The 10,355-nt window shown below is 41.2% G+C and overlaps 1 pseudogene; it reads left to right on the top strand.

Annotated features, from left to right (window-relative positions):
- The first annotated feature begins 5,975 nt into the window (after nt 1-5,975).
- On the top strand, nt 5,976-6,722 carry LOC105511746 (annotated as a pseudogene).
- The last annotated feature ends 3,633 nt before the right edge of the window (nt 6,723-10,355 follow it).

Below are 10,355 nucleotides of genomic sequence, written 5' to 3' on the forward strand. Positions count from 1 at the left end.
CTTACAATCTGGTTTTGCTGGTGCTTTGATGAGCAAGATTGGCTTTGGTTTTGGTGATGGTGTGTCAGTGAACTGCGTTGTGCAGTTCTGGTAAGCAGGCATTGGAAGAATAAACAGGGAGTGCACATACAATTTTGTACTGGCAGTTTGTATGGTACCTTGTAGGACCAGAGGTTGTGAAACAGGTTGGGTTCATGGATGTTAACTGACAAATATCAAAGTATATGGATATAGTGCCCCCTCCGGAAAGAAAGGCTTGGGTTTGACTTACAAGACTTCCTCCTTTTGACTTGGTATGAATTTCAAACTAAGTCCCAGGTGGAGACTTAGGGTCATAGCATATATAAGGCTGGCCATTTCCTGGGTCACAAATTGAATAGGTGGTCTGATTATAAGCACAAGCTCCTAAGTGAGTCCTTGTACACTCATAGTAAGTATAGTACAATAGGGTTCTAGTTGTACTGTTCCTTGACCAAGTAGTATGTGTACAGTGGAGACACCTCTCTATAGGTGTTCCTTCTAGCATGGTTAAGGGTGGTAACAACAACAAAACAATGTACACTATATTCATATCCAGCAAGGACAAAAGAGGTCCTTACCTGGGAAAAGGGTTGAGCATAGTGACAAAACAATAATAAAACAGTTAGTATACAGGAAAACCACTAGTCCTAAGATTTCTAACTACATTACTTGCTTGATGAGTCCTTAAGCTTCGGCCGTGCATAGACTAGTCAGCTTCCAGTGTGTGACTAGAGCAGGGCTTGTTGTTTCCTCAAGTTTCAGTTGTGTATAGACTAGTCAGCCTCCAGAGTGACCAGAGCAGGGCTGTCGCCCTCAGCAGCAGCTTGGTCTCATCTTGGGATCAGCTGGGTTGGATGATCTGGGTTCTGCTAGCTGGTTCACTTGTCCTGAGCTGCTGGTTTTAGCTGACTGTGGTGGATCCAAGACACAACACCTGCAACTTTAACAGCAGTGGGAGTGGACAGGGTTACAATATAGGGCCCACCCTATATGGATCCTAGAGAAATTAGATTCTACTTTTTAACCTAAACAGAGTCACCAGATTTAAAGGGGTGTGAGGCTTATAGGCATTTTCATGTACCTAATTATGAACACTTTGTATAGCTATTCCTAAAGCCTGCATTTGCTTTCTTAAGGTTAATTCCCCTAGTTCCTGGAAGTCACCTTTAATTCGACCTATGATTTGGGGGTGGCTGACTGAACACAATCTTATAGGGCAAATACCCAGTTTGTTTGGTGGGGGTGCACCTGACTCGGAGGAGGACCGTAGGCAAAAACCTGATTCTATGTCTAAAGAATTTCCTGGAAATATTTCTTCAGTAGCTGCTTGAGTGTCTGGTTCATGCGTTTTACCTTTTCCTGAACTTTGCGGCTGATAGACTGTATGTAACTTTCATTTTATTTTTAACAGTCTTGTTAAATTTTGCGCTATTTCAGCTACAAATACTGGCCTATTGTCTGACCCTAAAGTTAGAGGCAGTCCAAACCTGGGGATAATGTCTTTTAACAGTACTTCAGTCGCTTCTCATATTTTTTCTATCCTGATGGGGAAAGCTTCAACCTACCCTAAAAGGTGCAATCAAGCACTAGCATGTACTGATAGCTGGCACAGGGAAGTTCTGTAAAGTCTATAAACAAGTTTTCACAAGGCATGGCTCCTTCTCCTGTTCAGTTTCCCAGAGGAGGGGTTCTTTTGCTCCTCCCTTTGTAACTCCATCTAATGGCTTAGCCATCAGTGAGAAATTGCAATCCAGATATGTCAGAATCCTGCTGCCTTTAACGTCTAATGTGACCATGGGCTCCTGGAAGCCTAATGAGAAGGTGCCCAGTCTGTCCAAGTCCTTACATCCTTCAGCTCCGGCCAGCCTGATCAGATCAGTATTTGGTTCCTCCAAGGTGCGGCAGCCCTTGGCTGATGGCCTCTTTGTCTCGCAGCCTCGGCTATTGCCTTCTGAACATTCATCCTTCCAGTGTTCTTTCTTTTTGCATCTCGCACATTAATCTCTTTCTAGCCTTGTCCGGCTCTTGAATCCTTGCCTAACTTGAATTCTTCCACATCTACGTCTGTGTCCACTATGTTCTCTCACATTGCTAATCTCTCTTTCTATAAGAGCTGTTGCCAACAGATTGACGTTTTTCTTAAGCCTTCGATTTACTTTCCTTTTTGCTTCCTGAGTTCTCCTGCTTCTGCAGCCAGCCCGCAGGGCTGGGCAATGGCATGGGCCCTGCCCCTGAGCGCTGCCATCTCTCTCCTGTTTCTTTCTGATTTCCTTTTTACTTTCTTCTTTCCTTTCTCACACTTACTCTTACTTTCTCCTTTCCTTCTTCTTTGCTCTTCTTCTGGCATCAGTCCCTGGCCCCCTCTTTTTCCAGATAGAGCCGGGCTGGGGAGAGGGACTTAACCCTTGGCATGCCTAGCTGCTGCTCTTGTTGCTTTTGCTCTTTCCCGTTTTGTTCCCTGGTCACAGTTAACATCCACCTTTGTGGCCACTTTTATAGACTGGTATTCATACCTGCAACTTCTGCTTGATGTCACCCTGGGCTTGCCCTACAAATGAACTATTCACCATGTGCTGATGTTCAGCAGCCCCAGAGTTAAAGGGGTGTAAAGCCAGAATGCTTCACAGAATATCTCATACAACTGACTTAGGCTCTGGTCAGCTCCCTGAAGCACTTCTGAAATCTTCCTTATAGTAATTGCTTTCCTTCTACCAACTCTTAGCTCCTGCAGCAGTGCCTCTTGGTACCTCTGCAATGCTGAAGCTGAGTTGCATCCTCCGGGTCCCAGTTGGGATCCTGGTCATCATCATAGATAAGTCTTCGCATTTCCCTCAGAGGCATTTGCGTAGCTCAAGTACGGCCAGATCTAAGACGGCCCGCTTGATTCTCTTGACTTCTTTCCCTAACCTCTCAAGGCTCTGATCCTCCCTTTTGAGGTGAGATCTGGGGGGTGTTAGCTCCTGAATCTGGTTCCTGAATCAGTTAGCTCCTGAATCAGTTAGCTCCTGAATCTGGGGGGCTGTTGGTCTTGGTAAAAGGGGGGATAGGCTAGGACATATGGAGAAAGAATTTCTGTTACCTCTGGAGGCTCCTGCAAAACTGGCTTCTCTTGCTCTCTCTGGGATTCTCCCTTGAACTCTGTGTCTGCTGGCGAAGCTGCTCTTACTTTCAGTTTTGGCTTTTTTGCAATAAGCCATTGAATTGGGCTGGATCTATGCCAGTTTTGTCTATATGATATTTAACGATAAGTCAATATAAAGGAATTTGATCTGGGTACACTGGCTGTCCTCTGACCCCTGTTACCACCTTAAATACATGGCCAATTGTTTCCTGTCTATAGTTCCTTCGGTTGGCCATCCAACACGGAAAGTGGGCCATTCTAATTCACAGACAGTTCTCAGCCTCTGGGAGGTTAACTTAACTCTATAATCCCCTGCAAAACTTTTCTTAAGGTTCTGTAACATGCACTCCAATAGAGTAAGTTTTGATGTTTTTATGACTTTCCTCCCATTCTTCCCTTTACGACACAGCACATTCACTCTTAGACACTCTTCTCTCGTTTTGGCCGACTACACCGTCTCCTATTATGGGAGTTTTCAGATGCTGCTTGGCTTTGGAGAGGTCCTTACTCCTACTACAACTCTGAGCTGTAGGGCAGCTCCTATTAGCTGTATGCAGATTGCCACTAGTCTTAGTCGGCCCCACAGTTTCTTGGAGCACACAGTCCATGTTAAGATCTGTGACTCTCCATTTCGCAGCTGATGAGCCTAATTAAGCCCCTCCCTTCACACACTTTCACACACTTAGTTCTCATGTTCGTAATTGGGGTGGCGAGCCACTCTTGCCCCCTCTAGTTTTGCAGTTGGGGTGGCAAGCCTCTGTTGCCACCTCCAGTTCCCAGTTGGGGTGGCAAGCCACTCTTGCCATCTCCAGATTCCTAGCTGACTTAGCTAGGATTCCTGACTTACCGAGGAATCCACTCTTGCATCCTGTGTCAGTGGGGTGGGTGTGAGTTTCATCCGAATTGATGAGCCACTCTATATGGCTCCCAGCCCCTGTGGGTTGAACTATTCAGCACACCCCAGGAGGTGATCAGGCTCCCCTTTTGTCCAAGGGATAGGTCCTACCTTGGGCCTCCAAAACCTTACTGCAGTTCCTGAGGCATGCTGTTTTTGAAATCATTGTGTAGCCTCTCTTTAGGTTCTGTGGCGCTGCTGGGTAGGGGCGCCGGGTCAGGGCAGAGCTGATCTCCCCTCTGGGCTGAAGTTCTCCCGGCAGTGCCTGGGGTCACAGGTTTCCCAAGGCCCGTGCTCCAGCCCCCAGAGGCAAAGGAGACAGTAAGCCTGCTGTCTCTAGTCCCTTCATGGTCACCAAAAATGTTGTGGTAAACTGAGGAACGGAGAGACCAATATGGAGTACAGGAGGATTTGTATATTTTAGGAACACACTGGCTCAGAGGATTCACATCCAAAAGCTGAGCCCTGAACAAAGACAGAGTTGGGTTTTTATAAGTGGCCTTACAGAAGCAAAATAAAAGCAGTTAATCATACAGTAATAGGTCACATAATCTATAGCATAACATTAACTTGTGACCTAGCCTGTGGCCTTGTAGCTGCATTAAAAGAAAAACAAGAACTGGCTAAATACAGACATTTGTGAAACACAATCATGCTAATCATGCTTAAGAAGCCTAGGAAAAGCGTAACAGTAAAAGAACCTGTCTTTTTCTTTATTTTCTTTCAACCATGCTCTGGATGGGAGGGGGTGTGTCTGGAGTCTATGTTTTTGGCCTTGGCTATTCGGACAGCGTTATCTTCTAACTGTCCTTGAAGTGAGCTGCTAGGCAGAGGAAAACTTGTTCTTTTCTTTTTAACCTTTGCCTTGCCACATTCTGGGCCTTAGCTTTTACTTTTCTTGGAGTGAATAAATGCAGTACTTATTATTATTATTATTTTAAATTTCTGCCTCATGGCAACTACTATGCTTTCTGTATCTATGAATTTGACTACTCTAGACGCCTCCTATAAGGGGAATCATAAAGTATTTGTCTCTGTAACTGGCTTATTTCACTTAGCATAATGTCCTCAAGGTGCATCCAAGTTGTAGCATGTATCAGAATTTGCCTTCTTGAGGCTGAATAATATTCAGTTGTATGCATGTACCACATTTTGCTTATCCATTTATTATCCAATAGACACTTGGGTTGTTTCTATGTTTTAGCTATTTAGAATAATACTGCTATTAACATGGAAGTACAAATATCTCTCGGAATCCCTGCTTTCATTTTTTTGAATATATAGCCGGAAATGGATTACATGGTAACTCTGTTTTTGATTTTTCGAAGTTACTGCCATACTGTTTTCCACAGTGGCTGTACTATTTTACTTTCTGAGCAGCAGTGCACAAGGGTTTCAGCTTTTCCACTTTCTCACTAATATTTGTTATTTTCTTTTTCTTTTTAATATTAACAACCCTAATAGAAGTGAAGTGGTATCTTGCAGTTTTGACTTGCATTTCCCTAATGATTAATGATGTTGAACATCTTGGCTATTTGTATGTCTTCTTTGGAGAAATGTCCATGCAAATCCTTTGTCTACTTTTGAGTAAGGTTATTTGTTTTCTTTTACTGCTGTTGAGTTTTAGTAGTTCTCTATATATTCTGGATATTAATCCCATATTAGATACATGAGTTGCAAATATTTCCTCTCATTGTGTACATTACCCCTGTACTTTGTTAGTATAGTCTTTTGATTTAAAGACATTTAAAATTATTCTTGGGCCGTTTCCCTCAGCTTTGGCTGATGGAAGCTGCTAGGCTTCTACTTCCAGCTGGAGGAGGGTGAGGCATTGCCAACAGTGGCCATGCACCCAGTGCTGGTAGCCTGCATCTGTGTCCCACCCACAGCACCTTGAGCCCACTATTTCTGCCATGGCCAGCCCAACCAGCGGCCGAGATGTAGGCCATCAAGTGTGCGGTGGTGGGAGATGGAGCTGTAGGGAAAACTTACCAACTCATCAGTGATCCGCTATACAACCTGGAGAAAATATCCCTATTGTCTTTGACAATCAGTATGCCAGTGTTATGTTAAATAGGAAACTGGTGAATCTGGGTTTATGAGATACAAGTGGACAAGAAGTTACACAGGTGGACAGATTACGACCCCCAACCCCGTTCCTATCCACAAATAGATGTATTCTTAATTTGCTTCTCCCTTGTGAGTCCTGCATCATTAGAAAATGTCCGTGCCAAGTTGTGTCCTGAAGTGCAGCACCATTGTCACAGCACTCCCATCGTCCTTGTGGGAACGAAACTTGATCTTAGGGAGAGAAAGACAAAATTGAAACACTGAAGGAGAAGAAGCAGACTTCCATCACCTAGCCACAGGGTTAAGGTGCTGTAAAATACCTGGAGTCTTCAGCCAGGCCTCAAGGTAGTGTTTGATGAAGCTATGCAAGCAGTTTTCCCCCGACCTCCCTTGAAGGAGAGGAAGAGAAAATGCCTGCTGTTGTCGATATCCGAGCCCCTTGTCCTGTCCCTTGGAACTTTTGTTAAAAAACAGCAAAACAAAACAAAACAAAACCCAATAAATAAAACAAAACAACAACTAAAAACCCCAAAGCACAAAAAAAAAACCTGTGGAGCCTTTGCACCCAGTGCCAAGTTTTTGTTACAAATTAATTTTTCCATAAAACCATTTTGAATCAATCAGTAGTTTTAAGGGTTTGCTTGTTGTAAATGCAGGAGTTTAGATTCACATTCTATTAAACTGTAGTCCTAAAATTGAAAAAAAAAATCATGAATTTTGCCTATTTTTTCTTTAGTTTTTTGTGCTTTTGGTGTCATCTCCAAGAAATTGTTGCCAAATCCAGTGCCATGAAGCTTTTGTCTTATGGTTTTTTTCTAAGAGTTTATAGTTTTAGGTGTTACATTTCAGTCTTTGCTCGATTTTGAGTTATTTTTTATATATGGTATTAGGTAAAAGTGCAACTTCATTCTTTTGCAAGTGGATATCCAGTTTTCTAAACAGCATTTGTTGAAAAGACTGTCTTTTCTCTCTTGAAGGTCTTGGACCCTTGTGAAAATTATTAGACCATAAATGTGAGAGTTTATTTATGGGTTTCCTCTTTTATTTGATTGGTCTACATATCTATCTTTATGCCAATATTACAGTGTTTCTTTTCTCTTTTTGTTTTCTTTTTTTACTGACTCATTGCATAGACATACACTTAATTTACCTTAGCTTTGTAGTAAGTTTTGAACTCAGGTAAATCCTCTGAGTTTGTTCCTTTACATGATTGTTTAGGCTATTCAGAGCCTCTTGAAATTCCTCATAAATTTTAAAATGGATTTTTCTATTTCTGCCAAAAAGTCATTGGGATTTTGACAGAGATTGTTTTAAAATTGTAGATTGCTATGGTAGTTTTGAGATCTTAACAATATTTAGTCTTCCAGTTCATGAACATAGGATGTTGTTCCATTCATTTATGTTTCCTTTAATTTCTTTGGAAATATTTTACAGTTCTTGACTTTCTTGGTTAAGTTAATTTTGAAGTACTTTATTCTTTTTGATGCTACTGGAAATAGAATTGTTTTCTTAATATCCTTTTCAAATTGTTCATTGTTAGTGTATAGAATTTGTAACACACAAATTTTGGTGTGTTCTCTGTATTCTACTACTTTGCTGAATTAATTTAATTACTTCTAAATTTTTTTTGTTGAATCTTTGGGTCTTTCTACATATAAGATTCTATCATCCATGAACAGAGATAATTTTGTTTCCTTTCTGATTTGGATGACTTTCATTTTTCTTGCTTCCTTGGTCTGGCTAGGACTTCCATTGCTATGTTGAATAGAAGTGGTGAAAGCAGACACCCTTGCTTTGCTGTATGTTTTTAATATAGGCTTGTATTATATTGAGATAGCTTCCTTCTATTCCTAGTTTGTTGAGTGTTTCTATCATAAAAAGGGCATTACATTTTGTAATTTTTCTGCTTTGAGATTATGTGTTTTTTTCCCTTCATTTTGTTGAAGTGATTGATTACACTGATCAGTTTTCATATGTTGAACTATCCTTTCATTCAAGAAATAAATTTCACTTGATTATGGTGTACAATCCTTTTAATATACTCAATTTGGTTTGCTGGCATTTTGTTGGGGATTTTTGCATTAATGTTTATATGGGATATCTGTAGTTTTTATAGTGTCTTTATCTGGCTTTGGTGTTAGATTAATGCTGGCCTCTTAAAAAGAGGAGCATTTTCTCCTCTTCAATTTTTTTTTGAAAAAACTTGAGAAAGATTGGCATCAGTTCTTTAATGTTTGGTATAATTTACCAGTGAAGCCATTAGGTTCATGATCTTTCTTTGTTAAGAGGTATTTGATTACTTATTCAATTTTCTTACTATTTATAGAGCTATTCAGATTTTTTTGTTTCTTCATTGCTTAGTTGGTAGGTTTTGTTTCCAGGGACTTGTTCATTTCATTTGGGTTATCCAATTTGTTCTCCTAAAATTGTTCATAGTACTCTCATATTCCATTTTATTTCTATAGAATGAGTAGTAATCTCCTTTCTATTATTTCTGATTTTAGTAATTTCGGCCTACTTTTTTTTTTCCTAGTCCATACAGTGAAAATTTTGTCTTTTTTTTTTTAAACTTTTTTTTAAAGAGCCAACTTTCGGTTTGTTGATTTTCTATTATTTTTCCATTCTCTATTTTGTTTATCTATTCTTTATTATTACCTTCCTTCTGCTAGCTTTGAGTTTAGTTTTTCTCCTTTTTCTGGCCTCTTAAATTGTAAAGTTAGGTTTTTTATTTCAGATCTTTCTTGTTTTTTAATGTAAGCATTTATAGCCATAAATTTCTCTTTTGGCACTGCTTTTGCTGTGTTTCATAAGTTTTGGCCCTTCCTTCCTTCCTTCCTTCCTCTCTCTCTCTTCTTTCTTTCTCTCCTTCCTTTCTCTCTCCTTCCTTTCTGTCCTTCCTCTCTCCTTCCTTTCTCTCTCCTTCCTTTCTCTCTCCTTTCTTTCTCTCCTTTCCTTTCTTTCTTTTCCTTTCCTTTCCTTTCTTTCCCTTTTCCTTTTCCCTTTCCTCTTTTCTTTTCTTTTCTCTTTCTTTTTAGATAGAGTTTTGCTCTGTTGCCCAGGCTGGAGTGCAGTGGTGCAATTCAGCTCACTGCAAGCTCCGCCTCCCGGGTTTACGCCATTCTCCTGCCTCAGCCTCCCAAGTAGCTGGGACTACAGGCACCCGCCACCTCGCCCGGCTAGTTTTTTGTATTTTTTAGTAGAGACGGGGTTTCACCGTGTTAGCCAGGATGGTCTCGATCTCCTGACCTCGTGATCCGCCCGTCTCGGCCTCCCAAAGTGCTGGGATTACAGGCTTGAGCCACCGCGCCCGGCCTTCTTTTCTCTTTCTTTCTCAGGGTCTCTGTCATCCAAACTGGAGTGCAGTGGTGCAATCACTGCTAACTGCAGCCTCAAACTCACTGGGCTTAGGTGATCATGCCACCTCAGCCTTCCAACTAGCTGGGACTACAGGCATATTCTACCACACTCAAGTAATTTTTGTATGTTTTTGTAGAGAAGAGGTTTTGTCACATTGCCCAGGCTGGTCTGGAACTTCTGGGCTCAAGCAGACCACCTACCTTGGACTCCCAAAGTGCTGGGATTACAGGCATGAGTCACTGCACCTGGCTGTTTTCTTTATTTTCATTTATCTCTAAGTATTTATTTATTTATTTTACTTTAAGTTCTGGGACACATGTGCAGAACGTGCAGGTTTGTTACATAGGTATACACGTGCCATAGTGGTTTGCTACACCCATCAACCCACCATCTACGTTAGGTATTTCTCCTAATGTTATCCCTCCCCTAGCCCCACACACCCTGACAAGCCCCAGTGTGTGATGTTCCCCTTTCTGTGTCCATGTATACTCATTGTTCAACTCCCACCAATAAGTGAGAACAAGGTGGTGTTTGGTTTTCTGTTCTTGTGTTAGTTTACTGAACTAACACAAAATAATGTTTTCTAGTTTCATCCATGTCCCTGCAAAAAACATGAGCTCATCCTTTTTTTATGGCTGCATAGTATTCCACAGTGTATATGTGCCACATTTTCTTTATTCAGTCTATCAGTAATGGGCATTTGGGTTGGTACCAAGTCTTTGCTATTGTGAACAGTGCCACAATAAACATATGTGTGCATGTGCCTTTATAGTAGAATGATTTATAATCCTTTGACTATATACCCAGTAATGGGATTGCTGGGTCAAATGGTATTTCTGGTTCTAGATCCTTGAGGAATTGCCACACTGTCTTCCACAGTGGTTGAACTAA

This window comes from Colobus angolensis, unplaced genomic scaffold, assembly GCF_000951035.1.
Source record: "Colobus angolensis palliatus isolate OR3802 unplaced genomic scaffold, Cang.pa_1.0 Scaffold203, whole genome shotgun sequence".
Lineage (NCBI taxonomy): Eukaryota > Metazoa > Chordata > Mammalia > Primates > Cercopithecidae > Colobus > Colobus angolensis.